The sequence below is a fragment of the Chiloscyllium plagiosum genome, unplaced genomic scaffold (assembly GCF_037043375.1).
Source record: "Chiloscyllium plagiosum isolate Xiang-an unplaced genomic scaffold, Cpla_swu_hap1 HiC_scaffold_13, whole genome shotgun sequence".
Taxonomy (NCBI): domain Eukaryota; kingdom Metazoa; phylum Chordata; class Chondrichthyes; order Orectolobiformes; family Hemiscylliidae; genus Chiloscyllium; species Chiloscyllium plagiosum.
Window position 1 is genome coordinate 49508885 of NW_028270151.1, and position 26586 is coordinate 49535470.

Consider the following 26586-nt stretch of genomic DNA (forward strand, 5'->3'; position numbering starts at 1 on the left):
CTTTCCCAATAGTCTGTAGGACAGCAGGTAGCGTTATAGGCTATTTAGTGTTTGTGTTTTTTTAAGATCTTCTCAAGGAAAATGTGATCCATAAATGCACATTTTTTAAAAGTAAAAGTCTTGTGGAACTGCACAATTGCAGTGATGGGTTTTGCGTATTTCTGCAGTAAATTTTATATCAATCAATAAGTCCTGGTATACTAATAATCAATTAGAAAATGTTTTTAGTTTTGATATAAAGACTCTTCATATTTAATATTTCATGGACTTTGGAAGCATTGAAGTAAAAATAGATTTCTTTCAAGTTTCAAATACTTAACGGGAGTTTCTTTAAAAGAGACCATTGGAAGGTCACTTGCAATGTGGCATTGAAGATATTTTTTAACATCTTGTGCTTGATTAGATTAGATTAGATTACTTACAGTGTGGAAACAGGCCCTTCGGCCCATCAAGTCCACACCGCCCCGCCGAAGCGCAACCCACCCATACCCCTACATTTACCCCTTACCTAACTCTATGGGCAATTTAGCATGGCCAATTCACCTAACCTGCACATCTTTGGACTGTGGGAGGAAACCGGAGCACCCGGAGGAAACCCACGGCAGACACGGGGAGAACGTGCAAACTCTACACAGTCGCCTGAGGCGGGAATTGAACCCGGGTCTCTGGCGCTGTGAGGCAGCAGTGCTAACCACTGTGCCACCGTGCCGCCCATGCTTGCTGTGCTGTAGACCCCGGCTGAGGCTGTTTTGAACACTGATGGATCAGAAAGACTGACCAGCTTCTTTCTCCGTTTCTCTTGTTGAGTTCAGGTTGAAACCTATTTGTTCTAAAAGTGATTGGTGGAACATCTCAATATTGTATTTGTTGAACAAGCTGTATCGATATAGACAGCCATGTGTGATTGGTAACTTGACCACACGTCTTAGAACACCAGAGTAATAGATTCTGGAACATTCTGTGCTTTGTCCTTTTTTCCTTCAAAATTACTGCATTGACCAATGTTTCTTTTTCAGAAAGCCAATTTTTTTTTAGTGAGAGATTCATTTTTTTTCTTTTCCTGAAGAAAATGTGTATATTTTGATTTTTTTTCCCCCTTGTTTTTGGGGATACTTAGAAGAAAATAATTTACGCTTAAGTTACTGACTTGATGTAAACCAATTATTGCATCTCCATTAAATAAGTTTTACTTTGGCAATATGCTAATAATTTTGGTAGAGATATTGTTAGTTTTTTTTAAAAAAATCTAATGTGCTTTAAAATGTTTAGTTGGCTATTTTAGAACTGGGAAAAGTATTTTTATTTTAAGTTGTCACCCATGGACTAATGTGACTATAGCAACAGTACACTCCTCTAACTTCTGTAGCAGTGTGAAAATAAATATTCCAATAAAGCTTTGAACCTACAAAAGTTCATTGTTTGTGCCAAGTGTGGTTATTTTGCTGTTGATAAAAGGTGTTTTCTTTAGTTGTAAAGCAACTGATTAATTGGTTAGTCTATTGCCAGTTTAGATTTGTTGATGGCTTGCACAGAATTATAATTCAGAATTTGGTAATTAAATATTATCACTGTTTTTGTCTGCTTTGTGTTTTTAGCTGAAAGTCTTGAAGTTTCTTCTGCATGACTTTCTGGTAGTCTTATAAATACTTCAGAATTCCAGCACTGTCATTTGCATTTCATTTTGTATTCCTCACTTATTGTAGCTCAAAATAGGTCAGAGGGATTACAGTGAATAAACTTGTCCATACTGCTGATCTGCAACTTTCTTTCTTTCTCTTAAATGTGCAGATGATCCAAAATTATAATTTTATGGATGACAAAATACCATAGTGATTTATAACTTTTTTTTGTTCTAAGGATGTAGTGTTAGAATGTTGTCTAGCCACTGGAATGGAAGGCTGAAAGCTTTGGATAAATACTTAGTTGAAGAATAACAGCAAAAAATAGATGTTACGCCTTGAAAACTCTCAAAACAGTGCCCTGTGTTAGATGTAATTCTGCAGTTGTTAAGTAATCCTGAATGTACAAAGACTCGTGTTGCATTATGCTGATAACCAATTTAGAATGGTCAGTCAAGCTCACATTGTGGTGCACTTGTGTGTTCTGAAAGCTGTGTGTATTATGTGCAGGGCCCGTTTTTCTTTTGCAAGCAGAACATATTGTGCTTGTTTTGCCTGAAGAAAAGAAATGACAGCCAATCTCTGGTTAGTTCACCAATCAGAATTAACCTGCTTCGTTAAAAATGTAAACAAACAGTGGCAGTTAATGGTTAGTCATCCTTTTTAGCCCCTGAATCATTCAGGAATGAGGGCTTTGCTGGCTGGGTCTGCATTTATTGCCTTTTGGTAATTGTCATGAGAAGGTGATAGCCTTCTTCAAACAATGCAGTCCATTTCTTTTATTTCAAAAATAGTGTATTCATAAAAGTCTTTATTTATTTAGTTCCTAAAGCAGTTTGGTTCTGTACAGTAACCTAAAAAGAGACAACAAAAATCAGAGCTGACTTTATCTAACAAAGAAGAGATATTTTCATTTGTTTGAGGGACTGGGGATCCGATAACTGAACAGACCCCTATTGTACTTTGGCAGAAAGACCTTAGTCAGGAGTCTTTCCCTATTGTGTCTTGGTGGCAGATGCTCCATGCTTTAGTGTGTCCTTCAGTATGTAATTCAGAACCTTGGAATGTGCCAGTCTGTAACACCCAACAGGTTTAGGGCAGACTAAAGAACGTCTTTCTTTCATCGAGTTGATGGTCCTCCACGGACAGTCTATTTGTCAGAGTGCGTATCCTGGGGAAGAGACTATAGAGCAAGGAGACCTGCATGATGGAGCTGCTAGGGATGAACCTCAACTAAAACTACTGTATCTCTCTCCAGACTTCCTTTTGGAGAGGCACATCTATAAGGGGATATTCGATTAACACCCCCCTCCCCCCCCCGCCTCCAAAAACAAAACGCTTTAAAGGCAGTGTGTGGTGGCTTAGAGTCTGGGTCTACATGAAGGATCAAATGTCCTTCACGCCACCAGCCAAGCAATATCTTGGGACTTGTTGGAAAGCTCTGGTAATGAGGCATTCTGCCAAATGACTTTGACTTTATCTGCTCAGGGAACAACTCAACAGGATCTACCCTCTCCTTTTGTTACAGGATCAGGAGTACTAATGTGTCCTCCTTTTAGCAATACCCAAGTTATGGACTACCAAACAACAACTTGTCCACAATGTTATAGATCTAATAACTTACTTTCATTGCTATTTTGGACATCGTTTCATTAAAATCCACTTAATTAACTTCAAATTCATTTTTTAATTCATTCATGAGATGTGGGTGTCACTGGCTGGCCAGTATTTATTACCCATCCCTAATTGTCCTTGAGAAAGTGATTGTCAGCTGTCATCTTGAACTGCTGCAGTCCACCTGCTGTGGGTTGACCTAAAATGCCAGTAGGGAGAGAATTCCAAGATTTTGATCCAGCAACAGCAATGTATTTCCAAATCAGGATGGTGAGTGGTTTGGAGTGGAACTTAAATGTGGTGGTGTTCCCATGTATCCGCTGCTGTTGACCTTCGAGAAAGAAGTGATCATGAGTTTGTCTCAAGATTCTGAATGAATTTCTTCAGTGCATCTTGTCAACAGTACACACTGCTGCTACGGGCTGTCAGCAATGGAGGGAATGGATCTTTGTGTATGTATTACCAATCAAGCGGGCTGGTTTGTCCTGGATGGTGTCAACTTTCTTGTGTTATTAGAGCTGCTCCCATTCAGGCAAGTGGGGAGTATACCATTACACTTCTGACTTATGCTGTATAGGTAATGGTCAGGCTTTGGGGAATCAGGTGGTGAGCGACTCACCACAGTATTCCTTGCCTCTGACCTGCTCTTGTAGCCACTGTATTTATATGGTGAATCTGACTGAGTTTCTGGTCAGTGGTAACCCACAGGATGTTGATAGTGGAGATTCACTGATTGTAACAACTCCCACGACCAACTGATTAGATCCAAGCTCTGCAGTCCTGCCATGGCTAGGTTAGATTTAAATTTGTTGGATTGTCACTTAATAGTGATGGTCATAGCCTAGCATTTGTATGGCATGAACGTTACTTACCACTTATCAGTCCAAGCCTGGATATTGTTCAGATTTCTTGCATTTGAACATGGACTGCTTCTGTATCTGAAGAGTTGTGAACAATACTGAGCATTATGCAATCATATGTGAACATCCCCACTTCTGACCTTATGATGGAGGGCAGGTCATTTTTAAAGCAGCTGAAAATGGTTGGACTGAGGATGTTACCCTGAGAAGCTCCTGCAGAGATGTCCTGCAGCTGAGATGACTAACCTCCAACAACAATGACCATCTTCCTTTGTTAAAACTGAAAGAACTGCAGATGGTAGAATTCGGAGACAAAAACAGAAATTGCTTGAAAGCTCAGCAGGTGGCAGTACCTATGGAGAGAAATCAGAGTTGATGTTTCGGGTCTGTTGACCCTTCTGAAGTTCTGGGAAAGTGACCTAAAACATTTAACTCTGCTTTCTCTCCACTGCTGCCAGACCTGCTGAGTTTTTCCAGCAATTTATGGTTTTATATTACCTTCCTATGTGCCAGATATGACTCCAGCCAGTAGAGACTGTGCCCTGATGCCCACAGTTTTCAGTTTTACTGCAGCTCCTTGATGCCACACTTAGTTGAATCATGTCAAGGGCTGTCACTCTGTCCTCACCTCTACCATTCAGCTCTTTTATCCATTACAGCTAAAGATGAAAAGTGGGCAGGAGTTGAGTGGTCCCGGTGGAACCCAAACTGGGCGCTGCTAAGTAGGTGCTACTTAATGATACCTTTCATCACTTCACTGATGATTGAGAGTAGATCAATGGGGCAGAGATAAAGTGAGGGCTGCAGATGCTGGAGATCAGAGCTGAAAATGTGTTGCTGGAAAAGCGCAGCAGGTCAGGCAGCATCCAAGGAACAGGAGAATCGACGTTTCGGGCATAAGCCCGCGTCCTGAAGAAGGGCTTATGCCCGAAACGTCGATAGATCAATGGGGCGCTAATTGGCTGGTTTGAATTTGTCCTGATTTTTGTGTACAGGACATTCCTGGGCAGTTTTCCATATTGTCAGGCTGCCAGTGTTGTAACTGTAGTGGAATGGCTTGGCTACGGGTGCGGCAAGTTCTGGAGCTCAAGGCTTCAGTACTATTACCAAAATGTTTTCGGGCCCACAGCTTTTACAGTATCCAGTGTCTTCAAATGTTTCTTGATACCACGTGGAGTGAATTGAATTAGCTGAAGACTGGTATCAGAAATATTGCAGACCACTGGAGGAGGCCAAAATGGATCTTCCACTCTGCATTTCTGGTTGAAGATTGTTGTAAAGTGTCAACCTTATCTTTTGCACTGATGTGTTAGACCCTTCTATCATTGAAGATGGGGATATTTGTGGAACAGCTGCTTCCAGTGTGTTGTTTAATTGTCCACTACCATTGATGACTGGATAATGTAGGACTCGGAGCTTATATCTAATCTGTTGGTTGTGGGATCTCTTATCATTGTCTATCACTTGCTGTTTATACTGTTTCCCATCCAAGTAGTTCTGTTTGGTAGCTTTACCAGGTTGACAGGTCTGCCTGGTTTTGCTCCTGACATGCTGTCCTGCACCCTGCATTGCACTAGAGTGGATCCCCTGGCTCGATGGTAATGGTTGAATGGGGAATATGTTGAGCCATGAGGTTACAGTTTGTGCTGGAGTACAACTGCTGCTTTTGGCCCACAATGCCTCACGGGTGGCTAGTATTGAGATGCTAAATCTTTTTGAAGTCTGTCCAATTTAGCACGGTGATTAGTGCCACACAACACGATAAAGATATTTTCAAATTGAAGGTGTGACTTTGTCTCCATAAGGACTATGTGGGGGTCACAGTTAACAATACTGTCGTGGACAGATATATCTGCAGGTGGCAGATTGGTAAGGATGAGGTCAAGTATATTTTTCTCTCTTGTTGGTTCCTTGATGTCGTGCTGCAGACCCAGCATAATAGCTATGTTCTTTCGGACACAACCAGCTTGATCAGTAGTACTGCTGCCAAGCCACTCTTGGTGGTAGATATTGAAATCCCCAGCCAGAGTACATTTTGTGCCGTTGCCACCCTCAGTACTTCCTCTAAGTGTTGCTCGACGTGGAGGAATACTGATTTGTCAGCCGAGGGAGGATGGTATGTGGTAATAAGCAGGAGGCTTTCCTTGCTCCTGTTTAACCTGAAGACATGAGATTTCATGGTATCCAGGGTCAAAGTTGTGGACTTCCAGGGCAACCCCCTCCCCACTGTCTATCACTGTACCCCCACCTCTGCTGGGTCTGCCCTGCTGGCGGTGAGGGATATCCAGACACAGGGATTGTGATGGTAGTGTCTGGGACATAGTCCTATACATTGTCTATGAGGTATCAATTCTATGTCAGGCTGTTGCTTTTCTGGTCTGTGAGAAAGCTCCTCCCAATTTTAACGCTAGTCCTCAGCTGTTAGTGAGGAAAACTTTGCAGGTTCTATAGGTCTGTTTCTCTCTTTGTCTTTTCTGGTGCTTAGGTTCATGCCAAATGATCCATCCAGTTTCATTTCTTTAAAACTTTGTAGCGATTCTTACAACTGAATAGCTTGCTAGGCATTTTAAAGCTAGTTAAAAGTCAACCACATTGTTGTGGATCTGGAGTCACGTATTGGCCAGAGAAGGTGAGGATGGCAGATTTCCTGCCCTGAAGGACAGTAGTGAACCATATAGGTTTTTCTGACAATCAGCAATGGTTTCATGGTCATCAGTAGATTCTTACTTCCATATTGTTTTTCTTAAACTCAGATTCCATTATCTACTTTGGTGGGAATCGAACCTGGATCCCCAGAACATTTGCTGAGTTTCTGGATTAATAGTTGAGCGATAATACCACTAAAACGTTACCACCTCTTAGCAAATGTCTTCCCATTCCTTTCCTCAATCGCTTGTGCTTTTCTTTGTTTCTCTCCTGTACCTCTGTTTCATCTCTCTGCGTATTCCTTTTCCTAATGCAACTGCATTACCATCATTGTAGCTATCTTTGTTTTTATTCAACTTTATCTTGCTTTCCATCTTTCCTTATTATCACTAACTTAAACCAAAACCATGATGTGGAGGAGCCAATGTTGGGCTGGGTGGACAAAATTAAAAGTCACAAATGGACAAATGATGAGACACTTCAAAGCAGACAAAAAGTTTTGGTTTAAGTTAAAAATCACACACACCAGGTTATACTCCAACAGGTTTATTTGGAACTAGCAACGCTCCGAAAGCTAGTGTTTCCAAATAAACCTGTTGGAGTATAGCCTGGTGTGTGTGATTTTTAACTTAAACCAAAACCTTTTGTCTGCTTCGAAGTGTCTCAGCATTTGTCCATTTAACATAATATGAAACAAGGTGCAATCTCCCTTGCCTCCTCTCACACCCGCGCTCTCCATTGTACAGATGCTCTTTTTTTAAAAATAAAAATCTTTGAATTTTGAAAATTGGTAAGCATTTTCTTTAATTTTGACAAGTAATTTGCTAACTTTCTAATTGTGCTAATTTGACAGCAACTGTTGATCAAAACGTTGGAGGCTGGGCAGGAGTTGTCACTTTTAAGTTAGAGTTTCCAGTGAGTCTTCCAAGTGCAACAAGATTTATTTCTCCAGCAAAATAGTTTAGTTAATTGATAATAGTTTTGATTAACCCTTATTTTAAATATTAGAGTTTAGTTGGAGAAAAAAATGATTTCAGAAAGCACTGTGAAACAATGTGGTGGCCATGTTTCGGATTGAGTCAAATTTAGGAGACAGTGAGGTCTGCAGATGCTGGATATCAGAGTTGACAGTGTGTTGCTTGAAAAGCACAGCAGGTCAGGCAGCATCCAAGGAGCAGGAAAATCGACGTTTCGGGCTAGAGCCCTTAATCAGGAATGAGGCTGGGAGCCTCGGGGGTGGAGAGATAAATGGGAGGGGGTGTGGGGCTGGGGAGAAGGTAGCTGAGAGTGTAATAGGTGGATGAAGATGGGGATAAAGGTGATAGGTCAGAGAGGAGGGTGGAGCGGATGGGTGGGAAGGAAGGTTGCAGGTAGGACAGGTCATGGGGATGGTGCTAAACTGGCAGGTTGGACCTGGGGTAAGGTGGGGGGAGGGGAAATGAGGAAACTGGTGAAGTCTACATTGATGCCCTGGGGCTGAAGGGTCCCAAGGTGGAAGATAAGGCGTTCTTCCTCCAGACATTCAGTGCAAAGCCTGCACTCACACCTCCATCCAAGGCCCCAAAGAAGCCTTCCACATCCATCAGTGTTTCACCTGCATGTCCACACGTGTCATTTATTGTATCTGTTGCTCCCGATGCGGTCTCCTCTACACTGGGGAGACTGGACGCCCTTTCGCAGAGCGCTTCAGAGACACCCGCACCAATCAACCCCACTGGCCAGTGGCTGAACATTTTAACATCCTCTCCCATTCTGCCGAGGATATGCAGGTCCTGGGCCGCCTCCATCGCCACTCCCTCACCACCTGACTCTTGACTCCTGGAAGAAGAAAGCCTTATCTTCTGCCATGGGACCCTTCAACCCCAGGGCATCAATGCGAATGGGGACAAGACGAAAGAGGTGGTTGTTGACTTCAGGAGGGCAGAGAGCGACCACTCTCCACTGGACATTGACGGCTTTCCTGTGGAGATCATGAAGAGCACTAAATTTCTTCGCGTCCACCTGGCGGAGAATCTCACCTGGACCCTCAACACGAGCTCCATAATGAAGATAGCCCAGCCTCGTCTCTACTTTCTGCTCTATAGCCAAAAAAGCCCTCCTCTCGCCCACCTCTCATCTCCCATGATTGAGAGTACCCTGAGCTGCTGCATCACTGCCTGGTTTGGGAATTGCACTGTCTCAGATCTTAAGACCCTACAACAGATAGTGAGGATAGCTGAGAAGATAATTGGGGTCTCTCCTCCCACCGTTACAGCCATTTACACCACTCGCTGCATCCGAAAGGCTAAGAGCATTGTGGAAGACCCCACACACCCCTCAATCAAGCTCCTCCCCCCTCCTGTCATCTGGCAGAAGATACAGGAGCATTCGGTCTCTCACAGCCAGACTGTGCAACAGTTTCTTCCCCCAAGCTGTCAGGCTCCTTAGCACAGTAGGGAGAATGTGCAGACCCCACACAGACAGTCACCAGGGGCTGGAATCAAACCTGGGACCCTGGTGCTGTGAGGCAGCAGTTCTAACCACTGAGCCACCGTGGATTGAAATGAAAAATAAAAAACTACTCTACACCATGCTATGTCACACCAGAACTAACTGTACGGATCCAGAAAGTAGTAATTGTTTCCTGTTCTTATTTAAGTGGCCTGTTAATAAACTTTACTACTAATGTTTTAGGTTGAATAAAAAATATTTTTCACCTTTTTAAGTAAAAGGTTTTCTAATAAAACAGAAATTGCTGGTGAATTTTGACTGCATTTCTGCCTTTGTTTCAGATCTCCAGCATCTGCAGTTCTTTGATTTATTTTTATGGTATATTTTCTCTGTTAAAATGTGGACATGGAAAGTATTTATGGTTTGTATGCTGTATACTCTTGTCATTGAGCATGGTTGTGGTTTACAACTTTGGAAAGGTTACAAAATTTCTCGCATCGTCATGGTATTAACTTTTAAAGAAGTACTATAAGTAACTTTATCACCAAAATTTGTTCCATTTTGCTGCTGTTTTAATTTGAACTGATTTTGAAATGTCAAAAGTTAAATTTAATGTTTATTATTTTTATAGCAGGTTATAATGATAAAATGATTTTGATTTTACTCAGGTACTGCAGAATTGCTTAGTACTGACATCATTACACCTTTGGCTGAATTGGAAAATTTGCAGTTCTTGAAGCTGGTAAGACACTATTTCAGTACTATTTTCTTACAGTAGCACATAGAGTAATGCATCCCAAAATGATGACTGAGCATGTGTAAATTAAAAAGCTTATGGTTTTGAAGTGAGAAGATGGTAATTCGTTGACCTTCAATTGATGGTGGTGTTCACCGTGGAATCATGTTTACGTTAAAAGAATTAACCAAAATCTGAAGTAAGGACATTATGCTCCCTGCTGATGGTAATGATGGACAGGTCAGATCCTAGAGTGAAACCTGGCTTGATAAACCATAGTTGTTTTTCCACAGTTTTGTTACCGTGGTGACCAGTCACTGAACATGTTTGCGAAAGGCTGCCAACATACTTTAAACGAGAGCATCACAATTTATTACACATGTCAGCAGGAGAAAAATGTTCTCTTACACTGTATTGATATGATTTGAAATGGTCTTATTGAAATTAGCAGGAATAATTCTACCCTTAACAATAGCTATGAAAATATGCAAACCTAAATGAAGGTTTCCATTTATGTTCTCTGTTATTCCTTGCTTTCTGATAAACATCTGCAATCAATAGATACTATCTTCTTTAGATAATTTCTCTATTTATGACCCTTACATTTTTACCACTCACTCACTCATGCGTGAATTTAAGGAAAATGTTTTGATAGCCATGTAGGACGACTTCCTCTCTTGACAACTTAAAGCTGTCTATGTCTGGAATTTTTCTCTACAAACTGCTAAGCCATTTGGGAAGCTTTTCTTCTGCCCTGACTGTTTTGGAGACTGCTCAACTGCACTGGTCAAGTTATAGACATTTTTGTTTCTATAACTGACCTGCTTCTCTCTGAAAGAAACCCCTTCCACTCACTAACCTTCTGGAGGGTTTTTTCATTGTAAAAAGAAGCCTGTTTTCATCCCTCGCCTATGTCATAGGACAAATTTTCAGGTTTCTGAAGTACTGAGCTATTCACCTTGAGGGTTTATTTTAAAGGTCTCAATTAAATGTGTGTAAACAGATAAACCAGTGGCACAGTTAGAACTCTTTCACTTCTTAACACATGATGTAAAATGTAAGAATTGACAAGAATTAAAACATTTACAAGTGGATATGGAAATGTTTGTTGATTGGGACAAAATTTGGCAGATGGTGTTTAACATGGGTAAGTGAGAGATCCCTGTTGAATGGTAAATAAAGAGGAACTTCACGGTGCTTTGTACAGAGGGATCTGGGTGTCCTTGTGCATGGATCGCTAAAACATAGTATGTAGGTACAGTAGACAATAAAGAAGGCAAATAGAATTTTGGCATTCACTGCTTTAGGAAAAGAGTATAAAAGTAGGGGAGAGTTACTGCATTAACTAGGCATTAGTGAGGCGGCATCTGGAGTATTGCATAGAGTTTTGGTCCCCTTGGTTGAGGTGGGATGTTGAAGCATCGGAGGCAGTTCAGAGGAGGTTCATCAGATTGATTCTAGAGATCGCGGGTTTGTTTAATGAAGAAAGATTAATCAGCTTAGATTTATACTGTCTGGAGTTTAGAAGCATGAGGAGAGATATAAATCAGGCTTATAAGGTAGGAAAGGAATTGACAAAGTAGACATAGAAAGGATGTTTCCTCATGTTGGTGATCTAGAATGAGTGATCATAATTTTCGGATAAGTAGTTTAGCACATTTAAAGTGGACATGAGAAGGAATTCATTCTCAAAAGGGTTGTGTGTCTGGAATTTACTACCCCCAGAATGCAGTGAATGCTGGGACACCTGTAAATTTAAGGAGCAGACAAACAGACGCGTTTTTAATTAGTTAAGAGTCACTGAGAACAGGCAAGAAGTTGGATCGAGATGAGATTAGCTATGATTGTATTGAATGGTGGAGCAGGCTTGAGAGGTTGAATTGCACACACCTGCTCCTAGTTCTTAGGTATACAAATCCAACTTAAAACTTTATATAGATTTGTCCACTGCAGAATCCGAGTATTGTGTGCCTCCTCCACGGGCCCAGATGAGAATTTGCTGCCTTGCTCTTTAAGCTTGTCTTTTTATTGAGGACTTGTATTAAACTGCTATTAAATAAAGAGGGATAGGGATGTAAGGCAGGATTTCAAGGAGCTCGGGTGGAAACTGAGAACAAACAGTTGTTATCTCTGGTTTGTTACCTGTGCCATGTGATAGTGAGGCAAGGAATGGGGGAGATATCAGCTGAACACGTGGCTGCAAGGATAGCGCAGGAGGGAGATTCAGGTATATGGTAATTGGGGCTCATTCTGGGGAAGGTGGACCTCTACAAACAGGACGGTATTCACTTGAATCAGAGGGGTACAAATATCCTGGGTGGGAAATTTGCTAGTGCTATTGGGTGGATTTAAACTAGTTCAGCAGGGGGATGGAAACCTGTGGTGTAGTTCCAGTGCACAGGAGGATGTGAATAGGGAGGACATGAACAGAATTTCACGGTCACAAGCGTATGCTGGGAGACAGCAGGCTGGTTTGAAGTGTGTATATCCGGAATAAGGTAGGTGAGCTTGCAGCATGGGTAACTGGGACTTTGATGTTGTGGTCTTTCGGAGACATGGACAGAGTAAGGTCAGGAATAGATGTTGCAGATCCCAGGGTTTAGATCAGGGAAGGTAGTAAAAGAGGGAGAGGTGTGGCTTTGTTAGTCGAGTACAGTATAACAGTGGCTGAAAGAACTTTTGACAAGGACTCATCTACTGAGGTGGTATGGGCTGAGGTTAGAAACAGGAGAGGAGAGGTCACACTGGGCGTTTTTTATTGGCCTCCACAAAGTTCCAGGGATGTGGAGGAGAGGATTGACAAAATGATTCTGGGTAGGAATGAAAGGAATAGCACGGTCAGTATGAGGGGCTTTAACTTCCCCAACATTGACTGGAAGTGCTATAACTCTAGTATGTCAGTTGGATCAGTTTTTGTCCAGTGTGTGCAGGCGGGTTTCCTGACACAGTATGTCAAACGGCCAACAAGAGAGGAGGCCACATTAGAAATGCTACTTGGAAATGAACCATGCCAGGTGTTTTATTTAGTGATATGTGAGCATATTGGAGAGAGTGACCATAATTCGGTTACATTTAGTTTAGCGATAGAAATGGATTAGGTACATACCACAGGGCAAGAGTTATAGATAGAGGAAGGGCAATTATAATGCGATTAGGCTAAACTTAGGAGGCACAGAATAGGGTAGCAAAGTGCAGGGCATGGGGACAATTGAAATGTGGAGCTGGTTTAAGGAACGATACTGCGTGCCCTTGATAGGTATGTCCCTGTCAGGCAGGGAGGAAGTGACAAGGTAAGGGTACCATGGTTTACTAAAGAAATTGTATCTCTTAAGTGGAAGAGAGAGGCTTATGTGACGTTGAGTTTAGGTGGTTCAGATGAGGTGACGGAGAGTTCCAGATTAGCTAGGAAGGATTTAAAGAGAGAGTTAAGAAGAGCAAGGCAGGGACATGAGCAGTCTTTAGCAGATAGAATAAAGGAGAACCCTAAAGCTTTCTATAGGTATGTGAGGAATAAAAGGATGACTAGGGTAGGAATAGGGCCAGTCAAAGACAGAAGTGGGAAATAGTGTGTGGACCCTGTGGAGATCGGAGAGGTGCTAAACGAATATTTCGCATCTGTTTTCACTCAGGAAAAGGAGAATATTGTAGAGGAGAAGACTGAGATATGGGCTATTAGACTAGAAAGGATTAAGGTTAGTAAGGAGGAGGTGTTATCAATTCTAGAAGGTGTGAAAGTAGCTAAGTCCCCTGGGCTGGATGGGAATTATCTGAGGATTCTCTGGGAAGTTAGGGAGGAGATGGTGGAGCCTTTGGCCTTGATTTCTAAGTCGTCATTGTCTACAGGTTTAGTACCAGAAGACTGGAGGATGGCAGGTGTTGTGTACTTGTTCAACAAGGGCAGTAGAGATGACCCAGGTAATTATAGACCAGTGAGCCGTACGTCTGTTGTAGGAAAAGTTTTGGAAAAGATGATAAGAGATAAGATTTACATTCATCCAGCAAGCAACAATTTGATTGGAGATAGTCAACATGGTTTTGTCAAGGGCAGGTCGTGTCTCCCAAACCTCATTGAGTTTTTTGAGAAGGTGACCATGTGGATGAGGGTAGGGCAGTTGGCATGGTGTACATGAACTGAAGTAAATCCTTTGATAAGGGTCACATGGTAGGCTACTGGAGAAAATGCAGCAGCATGGAATTAAAGATGATTTAGCAGTTTGAATTAGAAACTGGCTTTCTGTAAGAAGGCAGCGAGTGGTGGCTGATGGATTATTTGGAGTCCGGTTGCCAGTGGTGTGCCACAAGGATCTGCTTTGTCACCACTGCTGCTTGTCACTTTTATAAATGACTTGGGTGAAGGCATAGATGGATGGGTTAGTAAGTTTGCAGATGACACTGAAGTCGGAGGAGGGGTGGACAGTGTGGAACAGTGTTGCAGGTTGTGGGGGATTTGGATCAACAGCAAAATTGGGCTGAGAGGTGGCAAATTGAATTTAATGCAGGTAAATGTAAGGTGATTCACTTTGGGGAAAAATAATAGGAAGGCAGAATACTGGGTCAGTGGAAAGATTCTTGGTAGTGTGGATGTGCGGAGGGATCTTGGTGTCCATGTACGTAGATTCCTGAAAGTTGCCACTCAGGTTAAGAAGGCATGCAGTGTATTAGGTTTTATTGGTAGAGAGATTGAATTCCGGGGCCGTGGTGTCATGCTGCAACTGTACAAAATGCTAGTGCGGCCTCCACTTGGAATATTGTGTTACAGTTCTGGTCGCCCCATTACAGGACCGATGTGGAAGGTTTGCAAAAGGTGCAGAGGAGATTTACCAGGATGTTGCCTGGTCTGGAGGGAAGGTCTTATGAGGAAAGGCTGAGTGCTTGGGTCCGTTCTCATTGGAGAGAAGATGGCTAAGAGGGGATTTAATAGCGACATACAAGGTGGTCAGAGGATTAGATAGGGTGGGCAGTGAAAGTCTTTTTTTCTAGGATGATGACATCTGCTTGTACGATGGGGCATAGCTGCACATTGAGGGGTGATAGATTTAAGATAGATGTCAGAGGCAGGTTCTTCACTCAGAGAAAGAGTAAGGATGTGGAATGCCCTGCCTGCCAAAGTAGTTAACTCAGCTACATTCGGGGCATTAAACAGTACTTGGATAAGCATATGGATGATGATAAGATACTGTAGGGGGAGGGGCTTAGATTAATTCATAGGTGGGCGCAACATCGAGAGCAGAAGGGCCTGTACTGTGCTGTATTGTTCTGTGTTCTAAATGTAATAATTCGTTGACTTTAGATACCTAGTGAAGCCTTATACAATTATTTTTGGAAAGTCATTGAGCAATTATCTCTTGGTGCCAGAGACTTGAGCATTTTGCTGTTTCAACTAAATAACAAGGTCATCTACCTTAAAACCTATAACACAAGACCCTTCTGCTTTTGTGTAACCAAAAGTTTTGCTAAATGAGTTTGTTGAAGTGCTGGCCAGCAGAAGAAGACTTTTAAAAATGTGTGTCATGCTTTTGGTTTTTCAGTGATAACTGCTTGCAAAAATGTAGCAATGGCATGGAGAAAATTGGACCATCGGTACTTTTTTGGCAGCAGCCAAGAATTGCATGGAGCAATATTACTTACTCTAAAAATGAAAAGTTAAGAAATTCTGTCACTGGCTATTGATTGAAGTTGAAAACTGTTATGATCTTGATAGTGATCTGTAATTTCTTAAAAATCAGTCTTCCACTTATTGCCTAAAAGAATTACACAACACATTTTCACTTCTTAAGCAAAAATCTTGACTGAAAAGAATTAAATGAACCACATACTAGTAATTATTTTCAGTTCCTTCCTCCATGTTTGGTCAGACATGATGACGGTGCTTGATTGCAGAATTTCTGGTTTCTTGTTCTGAAGCACTATATGTTCAAATGCAGCAAGGACCATATTCAGACATTGCCTGATAAGTGACAAGTAACATATGCCATAAAGGTGCTGGACAATGACCAGCTCCAGCAAGAGCGAGTCCAGCCATTTGCTCTTAACATTCAATAGTGAATGGCATTTTCATCGCAGAAACTTCCACTACAAACATCCTGAGAGTGATCATTGACCAAAAATTGAACTGGACAACTTGTCACTAAATACTGTTGCTAGATGAATAGATGAGAGACTGGGAATTATTTGGCAAGTAATTCTCCTCTTGACTCCCTAAAGCCTATTCAAACCTACAAGGCACAAGTCAGGAGTGTGGTGGAATACAGTTCACTTCCCTGAATGGGTACAACTCTATGACTCTATAACTCCAACAACTTTTGAGAAACTTGTTCAGGAGAAAACAGTCCGCTTGATTGGTATCCCATCCACCAAATTATAAATTCACTACCTCTGCAAGTGGTAAATAATGGCAGCACTGTGAACGATCTACAAGATGCACTACAGCAACATATCAAGGATCATTAAACAGCTTCTTTCAAACCAGCAACTCTATCACGTGGTAGGAATATAGTAACTGATGCATGGGGATACTGGCAGCTGCAAGTTTCCCCCCCAAGCCAAACACTACCCTGACTTGGGGCATCACCCTGTCAACCTTTATTCGATGTTCACAGTGTGACCTTTTCTACATTGGGGTGATGAAACACAGACAGGATAACCACCTTGCAGAACACTTATTTTCTGTCCATAAAAATTGCCCCAAGATTCCAATTGATTGCCTGCCACTTCTCTGCATACTGGCCTTTTACTTGTGCTCAAGCACGGTTCATTGCAAGCTAGAGCAGCATCTCATTTTCTGCTTGGAACTCTGCAGCCCTCAGGGTTCAATAATTTTAGAGCCTGACACCACTTTCCATGTACTTTACCCACCCCCACTATCTAGGCCCTGTCATGACATGGAATGTGTTCAGCATGGCTAACTCATTTGCACGAACTCGTTGTTCCCATTGTCAGCATTTCTTCTTCCCTGGCCCAACCATCCCTTTCTCTGCCTAACCACCAATCGTTCACATGCTCACACATGCGCGCTTTCTCTCTCTCTCTCCCTCTCTCTCTCGCTCGCTTGCTCTCGCTCGCTTGCTCTCACTCTCTTGCACTCGCGCTCTCTCTCTCGCGCTCTCTCTCTCGCGCTCTCTCTCTCGCGCTCTCTCTCTCGCGCTCTCTCTCTCGCGCTCTCTCTCTCGCGCTCTCTCTCTCGCGCTCTCTCTCTCGCGCTCTCTCTCTCGCGCTCTCTCTCTCGCGCTCTCTCTCTCGCGCTCTCTCTCTCTCGCTCGCGCTCTCTTGCTCTCGCTCGCGCTCGCCCTCTCTCGCGCTCGCTTGTTCTCTCGCGCTCGCTTGTTCTCTCGCGCTCGCTTGTTCTCTCGCGCTCGCTTGTTCTCTCGCGCTCGCTTGTTCTCTCGCGCTCTTTCTTGCGCTCGCTCTCTCTCGCTCTCGCGCTCTCTCGCGCTCTCGCTCTCGCTCACTCTCTTGCGCTCGCTCTCGCTCACTCTCTTGCGCTCGCTCTCGCTCTCTCTTGCGCTCGCTCTCGCTCTCTCTTGCGCTCGCTCTCGCTCTCTCTTGCGCTCGCTCTCGCTCTCTCGTGCTCTCTCGCTCTCTCTCTTGCGCTCGCTCTCGCGCTCGCTCTCGCGCTCTCTCTCTTGCGCTCGCTCTCGCGCTCTCTCTCTTGCGCTCGCTCTCGCGCTCTCTCTCTTGCGCTCGCTCTCGCGCTCTCTCTCTCGAGCTCGCTCTCTCTTTTGCGCTCGCTCTCTCTCTTGCGCTCGCTCTCTCTCTTGCGCTCGCTCTCTCTCTTGCGCTCTCGTGCTTGCTCGCGCTCTCGCGCTCGCTCTTGCTCTCTCGCGATCGCGCTCGCTCTTGCTCTCTCGCGATCGCGCTCGCTCTTGCTCTCTCGCGATCGCGCTCGCTCTTGCTCTCTCGCGATCGCGCTCGCTCTTGCTCTCTCGCGATCGCGCTCGCTCTTGCTCTCTCGCGATCGCGCTCGCTCTTGCTCTCTCGCGATCGCGCTCGCTCTTGCTCTCTCGCGATCGCGCTCACTCTCACACTCTCGCGCTCACTCTCACACTCTCGCGCTCGCTCTCAAACTCTTGCGCTCGCTCTCAAACTCTTGCGCTCGCTCTCACACTCTCGCGCTCGCTCTCGCTCTCTCGCTCTCTCGCTCTCTCTCTCGCTCTCTCTCTCGCTCTCTCTCTCGCTCTCTCTCTCGCTCTCTCTCTCGCTCTCTCTCTCGCTCTCTCTCTCGCTCTCTCTCGCGCTCTCTCTCGCGCTCTCTCTCGCGCTCTCTCTCGCGCTCTCTCTCGCGCTCTCTCTCGCGCTCTCTCTCGCTCTCGTTCTCGCTCTCTTGCTCGCTCTCTCGCGCTCACTCTCACTCTCTCGTGCTCGCTCTCGTGCTCGCGCTCGCTCTCACTCTCTCGTGCTCGCGCTCGCTCTCACTCTCACTCTCTCGCGCTCGCTCTCGCGCTCGCGCTCGCTCTCACACTCTCGTGCTCGCTCTCACTCTCTCGCGCTCGCGCTCGCTCTCACACTCTCGTGCTCGCTCTCACTCGCTCGCGCTCGCTCTCACTCTCTCGTGCTCGCTCTCACTCTCTCGTGCTCGCTCTCACTCTCTCGTGCTCGCTCTCACTCTCTCGAGCTCGCTCTCACTCTCTCGTGCTCGCGCTCGCTCTCACTCTCTCGCGCTCGTGCTCGCGCTCGCTCTCACTCTCTCGCGCTCGTGCTCGCGCTCGCTCTCACTCTCTCGCGCTCGTGCTCGCGCTCTCTTGCTCTCGCTCGCGCTCGCCCTCTCTCGCGCTCGCTTGTTCTCTCGCGCTCGCTTGTTCTCTCGCGCTCGCTTGTTCTCTCGCGCTCGCTTGTTCTCTCGCGCTCGCTTGTTCTCTCGCGCTCTTTCTTGCGCTCGCTCTCTCTCGCTCTCGCGCTCTCTCGCGCTCTCGCTCTCGCTCACTCTCTTGCGCTCGCTCTCGCTCACTCTCTTGCGCTCGCTCTCGCTCTCTCTTGCGCTCGCTCTCGCTCTCTCTTGCGCTCGCTCTCGCTCTCTCTTGCGCTCGCTCTCGCTCTCTCGTGCTCTCTCGCTCTCTCTCTTGCGCTCGCTCTCGCGCTCGCTCTCGCGCTCTCTCTCTTGCGCTCGCTCTCGCGCTCTCTCTCTTGCGCTCGCTCTCGCGCTCTCTCTCTTGCGCTCGCTCTCGCGCTCTCTCTCTCGAGCTCGCTCTCTCTTTTGCGCTCGCTCTCTCTCTTGCGCTCGCTCTCTCTCTTGCGCTCGCTCTCTCTCTTGCGCTCTCGTGCTTGCTCGCGCTCTCGCGCTCGCTCTTGCTCTCTCGCGATCGCGCTCGCTCTTGCTCTCTCGCGATCGCGCTCGCTCTTGCTCTCTCGCGATCGCGCTCGCTCTTGCTCTCTCGCGATCGCGCTCGCTCTTGCTCTCTCGCGATCGCGCTCGCTCTTGCTCTCTCGCGATCGCGCTCGCTCTTGCTCTCTCGCGATCGCGCTCGCTCTTGCTCTCTCGCGATCGCGCTCACTCTCACACTCTCGCGCTCACTCTCACACTCTCGCGCTCGCTCTCAAACTCTTGCGCTCGCTCTCAAACTCTTGCGCTCGCTCTCACACTCTCGCGCTCGCTCTCGCTCTCTCGCTCTCTCGCTCTCTCTCTCGCTCTCTCTCTCGCTCTCTCTCTCGCTCTCTCTCTCGCTCTCTCTCTCGCTCTCTCTCTCGCTCTCTCTCTCGCTCTCTCTCGCGCTCTCTCTCGCGCTCTCTCTCGCGCTCTCTCTCGCGCTCTCTCTCGCGCTCTCTCTCGCTCTCGTTCTCGCTCTCTTGCTCGCTCTCTCGCGCTCACTCTCACTCTCTCGTGCTCGCTCTCGTGCTCGCGCTCGCTCTCACTCTCTCGTGCTCGCGCTCGCTCTCACTCTCACTCTCTCGCGCTCGCTCTCGCGCTCGCGCTCGCTCTCACACTCTCGTGCTCGCTCTCACTCTCTCGCGCTCGCGCTCGCTCTCACACTCTCGTGCTCGCTCTCACTCGCTCGCGCTCGCTCTCACTCTCTCGTGCTCGCTCTCACTCTCTCGTGCTCGCTCTCACTCTCTCGTGCTCGCTCTCACTCTCTCGAGCTCGCTCTCACTCTCTCGTGCTCGCGCTCGCTCTCACTCTCTCGCGCTCGTGCTCGCGCTCGCTCTCACTCTCTCGCGCTCGTGCTCGCGCTCGCTCTCACTCTCTCGCGCTCGTGCTCGCGCTCGCTCTCACTCTCTCGTGCTCGCGCTCGCTCTCACTCTCTCGTGCTCGCGCTCGCTCTCACTCTCTCGCGCTCGCTCTCACTCTCACTCTCTCGTGCTCGCGCTCGCTCTCACTCTCTCGCGCTCGCTCTCACTCTCTCGTGCCCGCGCTCACTCTCACTCTCTCGTGCCCGCGCTCGCTCTCACTCTCTCGTGCTCGCGCTCGCTCTCACTCTCTCGTGCTCGCGCTCGCTCTCACTCTCACACTCTCGCGCTCACTCTCACACTCTCGCGCTCGCTCTCAAACTCTTGCGCTCGCTCTCAAACTCTTGCGCTCGCTCTCACACTCTCGCGCTCGCTCTCGCTCTCTCGCTCTCTCGCTCTCTCGCTCTCTCGCTCTCTCGCTCTCTCTCTCGCTCTCTCTCTCGCTCTCTCTCGCGCTCTCTCTCGCGCTCTCTCTCGCGCTCTCTCTCGCGCTCTCTCTCGCGCTCTCTCTCGCGCTCTCTCTCGCGCTCTCTCTCGCGCTCTCTCTCGCGCTCTCTCTCGCGCTCTCTCTCGCGCTCTCTCTCGCTCTCGTTCTCGCTCTCTTGCTCGCTCTCTCGCGCTCACTCTCACTCTCTCGCTCTCGTGCTCGCGCTCGCGCTCGCTCTCACTCTCTCGTGCTCGCGCTCGCTCTCACTCTCACTCTCTCGCGCTCGCTCTCACTCTCTCGCGCTCGCGCTCGCTCTCACACTCTCGTGCTCGCTCTCACTCTCTCGCGCTCGCGCTCGCTCTCACACTCTCGTGCTCGCTCTCACTCGCTCGCGCTCGCTCTCACTCTCTCGTGCTCGCTCTCACTCTCTCGTGCTCGCTCTCACTCTCTCGTGCTCGCTCTCACTCTCTCGAGCTCGCTCTCACTCTCTCGTGCTCGCGCTCGCTCTCACTCTCTCGCGCTCGTGCTCGCGCTCGCTCTCACTCTCTCGCGCTCGTGCTCGCGCTCGCTCTCACTCTCTCGCGCTCGTGCTCGCGCTCGCTCTCACTCTCTCGTGCTCGCGCTCGCTCTCACTCTCTCGTGCTCGCGCTCGCTCTCACTCTCTCGTGCTCGCGCTCGCTCTCACTCTCTCGCGCTCGCTCTCACTCTCACTCTCTCGTGCTCGCGCTCGCTCTCACTCTCTCGCGCTCGCTCTCACTCTCTCGTGCCCGCGCTCGCTCTCACTCTCTCGTGCCCGCGCTCGCTCTCACTCTCTCGTGCTCGCGCTCGCTCTCACTCTCTCGTGCTCGCGCTCGCTCTCACTCTCTCGTGCTCGCGCTCGCTCTCACTCTCTCGCGCTCGCGCTCGCTCTCACTCTCGTGCGCGCGCTCGCTCTCACTCCCGTGCGCGCGCTCGCTCTCACTCTCTCGTGCTCGCGCTCGCTCTCACTCTCTCGTGCTCGCGCTCGCTCTCACTCTCTCGTGCTCGCTCTCGCTCTCACTCTCTCGTGCTCGCTCTCGCTCTCGCTCTCACTCTCGTGCTCGCTCTCACTCTCTCGTGCTCGCTCTCACTCTCGCTCTCACTCTCTCGTGCACCCTCTCACTCTCTCGTGCACCCTCTCACTCTCTCGTGCTCACTCTCACGTGCTCGCGCTCGCTCTCACTCTCGTGCCCGCGCTCGCTCTCACTCTCGTGCCCGCGCTCGCTCTCACTCTCTCGTGCTCGCGCTCGCTCTCACTCTCTCGTGCTCGCGCTCGCTCTCACTCTCTCGTGCTCGCGCTCGCTCTCACTCTCTCGTGCCCGCGCTCGCTCTCGCTCTCGCTCGTGCCCGCGCTTGCTCTCGCTCGCGCTCGCGCTCGCTCTCACTCTCTCGCGCCCGCGCTCGCTCTCACTCTCTCGCGCCCGCGCTCGCTCTCACTCTCTCGCGCCCGCGCTCGCTCTCACTCTCTCGCGCCCGCGCTCGCTCTCTCTCTCTCGCGCGCGCGCTCGCTCTCACTCTCTCGCGCGCGCGCTCGCTCTCACTCTCTCGCGCGCGCGCTCGCTCTCACTCTCTCGTGCGCGCGCTCGCTCTCACTCTCTCGTGCGCGCGCTCGCTCTCACTCTCTCGTGCTCGCGCTCGCTCTCACTCTCGCTCTCACTCTCACTCTCGTGCTCCCTCTCACTCTCGTGCTCCCTCTCACTCTCTCGTGCCCGCGCTCGTTCTCACTCTCGTGCCCGCGCTCGCTCTCACTCTCATGCCCGCGCTCGCTCTCGCTCTCTCGTGCCCGCGCTCGCTCTCGCTCTCTCGTGCCCGCGCTCGCTCTCGCTCTCTCGCGCCCGCGCTCGCTCTCGCTCTCTCGCGCCCGCGCTCGCTCTCGCTCTCTCGCGCCCGCGCTCGCTCTCGCTCTCTCGCGCCCGCGCTCGCTCTCGCTCTCTCGCGCCCGCTCTCGCTCTCGCTCTCTCGCGCCCGCGCTCGCTCTCGCTCTCTCGCGCCCGCGCTCGCTCACGCTCTCTCGCGCCCGCGCTCGCGCTCGCTCTCTCGTGCCCGCGCATGCTCTCGCTCTCTCGCGCTCGCTCTCGCTCTCTCGTGCCCGCGCTCGCTCTCGCTCTCTCGTGCCCGCGCTCGCTCTCGCTCTCTCGTGCCCGCGCTCGCTCTCGCTCTCTCGTGCCCGCGCTCGCTCTCGCTCTCTCGCGCCCGCGCTCGCTCTCGCTCTCTCGCGCCCGCGCTCGCTCTCGCTCTCTCGCGCCCGCGCTCGCTCTCGCTCTCTTGCGCCCGCGCTCGCTCTCGCTCTCTCGCGCTCGCTCTCGCTCTCTCGCGCCCGCGCTCGCTCTCGCTCTCTCGCGCCCGCGCCCGCGCTCGCTCTTGCTCTCTCGCGCCCGCGCTCGCTCTTGCTCTCTCGCGCCCGCGCTCGCTCACGCTCTCTCGCGCCCGCGCTCGCGCTCGCTCTCTCGTGCCCGCGCACGCTCTCGCTCTCTCGCGCTCGCTCTCGCTCTCTCGTGCCCGCGCTCGCTCTCGCTCTCTCGTGCCCGCGCTCGCTCTCGCTCTCGTGCTCGCGCTCGCTCTCTCTCTCGTGCTCGCGCTCGCTCTCTCTCTCTCTCGTGCTCGCGCTCGCTCTCTCTCTCGTGCTCGCGCTCGCTCTCTCTCTCTCGTGCTCGCGCTCGCTCTCTCTCGCGCTCGCTCTCTCTCTCTCGTGCTCGCGCTCGCGCTCTCTCTCTCGTGCTCGCGCTCTCTCTCTCTCTCTCGTGCTCGCGCTCGCTCTCTCTCTCTCTCTCTCGTGCTCGCGCTCTCTCTCTCTCTCTCTCTCTCGTGCTCGCGCTCGCTCTCTCTCTCGTGCTCGCGCTCGCTCTCTCTCGCTCTCGTAGTCGCGCTCTCTCTCTCTCTCGTGCTCGCGCTCGCTCTCTCTCTCTCTCGTGCTCGCGCTCGCGCTCTCTCTCTCTCTCTCTCGTGCTCGCGCTCGCTCGCTCTCTCTCGTGCTCGCGCTCGCTCTCACTCTCTCGTGCTCCTTCTCACTCTCGTGCCCGCGCTCTCTCTCACTCTCTCGTGCCCGCGCTCTCTCTCACTCTCTCGTGCCCGCGCTCGCTCTCACTCTCTCGTGCCCGCGCTCGCTCTCTCTCTCTCGTGCCCGCGCTCGCTCTCACTCTCTCGTGCCCGCGCTCGCTCTCACACTCTCGTGCCCGCGCTCGCTCTCACTCTCTCGTGCCCGCGCTCGCTCTCACTCTCTCGTGCCCGCGCTCGCTCTCACTCTCTCGTGCCCGCGCTCGCTCTCACTCTCTCGTGCCCGCGCTCGCTCTCACTCTCTCGTGCCCGCGCTCGCTCTCACTCTCTCGTGCCCGCGCTCGCTCTCACTCTCTCGTGCCCGCGCTCGCTCTCACTCTCTCGTGCCCGCGCTCGCTCTCACTCTCTCGTGCCCGCGCTCGCTCTCTCTCTCGTGCCCGCGCTTGCTCTCACTCTCTCTCGTGCCCGCGCTCGCTCTCACTCTCTCTCGTGCCCGCGCTCGCTCTCTCTCTCTCTCGTGCTCGCGCTCGCTCTCTCTCTCTCTCTCGTGCTCGCGCTCGCTCGCTCTCTCTCTCGTGCTTGCGCTCGCCCTCACTCTCTCGTGCTCCCTCTCACGTGCTCGCTCTCACTCTCACTCTCTCGTGCCCGTGCTCTCTCTCACTCTCTCGTGCCCGTGCCCGCTCTCTCTCTCGTGCCCGTGCCCGCTCTCTCTCTCGTGCCCGCGCCCGCTCTCTCTCTCGTGCCCGCGCCCGCTCTCTCTCTCGTGCCCGCGCCCGCTCTCTCTCTCGTGCCCGCGCTTGCTCTCTCTCTCGTGCCCGCGCTTGCTCTCTCTCGTGCCCGCGCTTGCTCTCTCTCTCGTGCCCGCGCTTGCTCTCTCTCTCGTGCCCGCGCTTGCTCTCTCTCTCGTGCCCGCGCCTGCTCTCTCTCTCGTGCCCGCGCCTGCTCTCTCTCTCGTGCCCGCGCTTGCTCTCTCTCTCGTGCCCGCGCTCGCTCTCTCTCTCGTGCCCGCGCTCGCTCTCACTCTCTCTCGTGCCCGCGCTCGCTCTCACTCTCTCTCGTGCCCGCGCTCGCTCTCACTCTCTCTCGTGCCCGCGCTCGCTCTCACTCTCTCTCGTGCCCGCGCTCGCTCTCACTCTCTCGTGCCCGCGCTCGCTCTCACTCTCTCGTGCCCGCGCTCGCGCTCTCTCTCTCGTGCCCGCGCTCGCGCTCTCTCTCTCGTGCCCGCGCTCGCTCTCACTCTCTCGTGCCCGCGCTCGCTCTCTCTCTCTCGTGCCCGCGCTCGCTCTCTCTCTCTCTCGTGCCCGCGCTCGCTCTCACTCTCTCTCTCGTGCCCGCGCTCGCTCTCACTCTCTCTCTCTCGTGCCCGCGCTCGCTCTCACTCTCTCTCTCTCGTGCCCGCGCTCGCTCTCACTCTCTCTCTCTCGTGCCCGCGCTCGCTCTCACTCTCTCTCTCTCGTGCCCGCGCTCGCTCTCACTCTCTCTCTCTCGTGCCCGCGCTCGCTCTCACTCTCTCTCTCTCGTGCCCGCGCTCGCTCTCACTCTCTCTCTCTCGTGCCCGCGCTCGCTCTCACTCTCTCTCTCTCGTGCCCGCGCTCGCTCTCACTCTCTCTCTCTTGTGCCCGCGCTCGCTCTCTCTCTCTTGTGCCCGCGCTCGCTCTCTCTCTCTTGTGCCCGCGCTCGCTCTCTCTCTCTTGTGCCCGCGCTCGCTCTCTCTCTCGTGCCCGCGCTCGCTCTCTCTCTCTCGTGCCCGCGCTCGCTCTCACTCTCTCGTGCCCGCGCTCGCTCTCACTCTCTCGTGCCCGCGCTCGCTCTCACTCTCTCGTGCCCGCGCTCGCTCTCACTCTCTCGTGCCCGCGCTCGCTCTCACTCTCTCGTGCCCGCGCTCGCTCTCACTCTCTCGTGCCCGCGCTCGCTCTCACTCTCTCGTGCCCGCGCTCGCTCTCACTCTCTCGTGCCCGCGCTCGCTCTCACTCTCTCGTGCCCGCGCTCGCTCTCACTCTCTCGTGCCCGCGCTCGCTCTCACTCTCTCTTCCCCGCGCTCGCTCTCACTCTCTCGTGCCCGCGCTCGCTCTCACTCTCTCGTGCCCGCGCTCGCTCTCAGCTCTCAGCTCTCTCTCTTTCTGGGGTCTGCCTCCACCTATCCACTCACCCACCACCCACACCCATTTGTAATCCACATGAATAGCATCTTTTCCTAGCTAGTGTCTATTCTGAAGAAGGGTCAGCAGACTTGAAATATTTACTCTGCATTCTCTACACAGATGCTGCCAGACCTGAGTTTATCCAGCAATTGCTGTTTTTGTTTCAGATTTTCAGCATCTGTAGTTTTATTTTATTTTGTTGACTTAAAACTAAACTGCTGTTCTTTTACTGTCATTGTGTCAAAAACCTGGCGCTCATTATCATCACTGTGGGTGTACCTACACCATGCTGACTGCAGCGGTTCAAGAATGTGGCACACCAAAACCTTCTCCAGAGCCGTTCAGGATGTTAACTTACCAACGATGCACACATCCTGTGAAAGAATTTAGAAAATCAATGAATTTGCCCACAGGAAATCGTGACCAAGTGTAATGTTCAGATTCTTTGGGAGAGAGATAATTTGGACTGCACTAATGTCGTTTTTAAGTAATACTTCGATTCTGCCTTTATTAAGTAACAATATTGAGCAATTTGTACTGCACTGAACTAGGGTTAATCAGGCCAAGTACATTTATTCTGTACAATTACAAATATTTTGTGCAGTACAATTGGAAGAGTGAAATATAAAAATGAGATTCTACAATGCCCTTGGTAGTAAAAGACTGCAAAGACCGTTTTTACTTTAACAGGGATACAATATTTTTAATGGTAGAAGTTGACAACAGAAAGCAACCTTTTACATTTAAAAAGTCTGCATAAGTTCTGACTTTAATGCACACAAATTGGAGAACTTTATTGTATCTTGCTTCTTGGTAATAATTCTCATTGCTGTTGTGCACAGGCACTATCACAATGTAAATGTTGGAGTATTGAAATGGCTAGGGCACAAAGAAATAAATGGGCATATTTGGATTTTAACTGTGTTGGATTCTTTGACTTGTT

The 26586-nt window shown here is 49.8% G+C and overlaps 1 protein-coding gene across 1 annotated transcript in view; it reads left to right on the forward strand.

Moving 5' to 3' along the window:
- tbl1xr1a (TBL1X/Y related 1a) overlaps positions 1-26586 on the forward strand; it is a 180974-nt gene that overhangs the window by 64494 nt on the left and 89894 nt on the right. The window contains exon 2 of the mRNA XM_087993572.1: positions 9838-9911. The gene's annotated coding sequence lies outside the window, so the exon portion shown is untranslated. The remainder of the gene's footprint in view (positions 1-9837; positions 9912-26586) is intronic.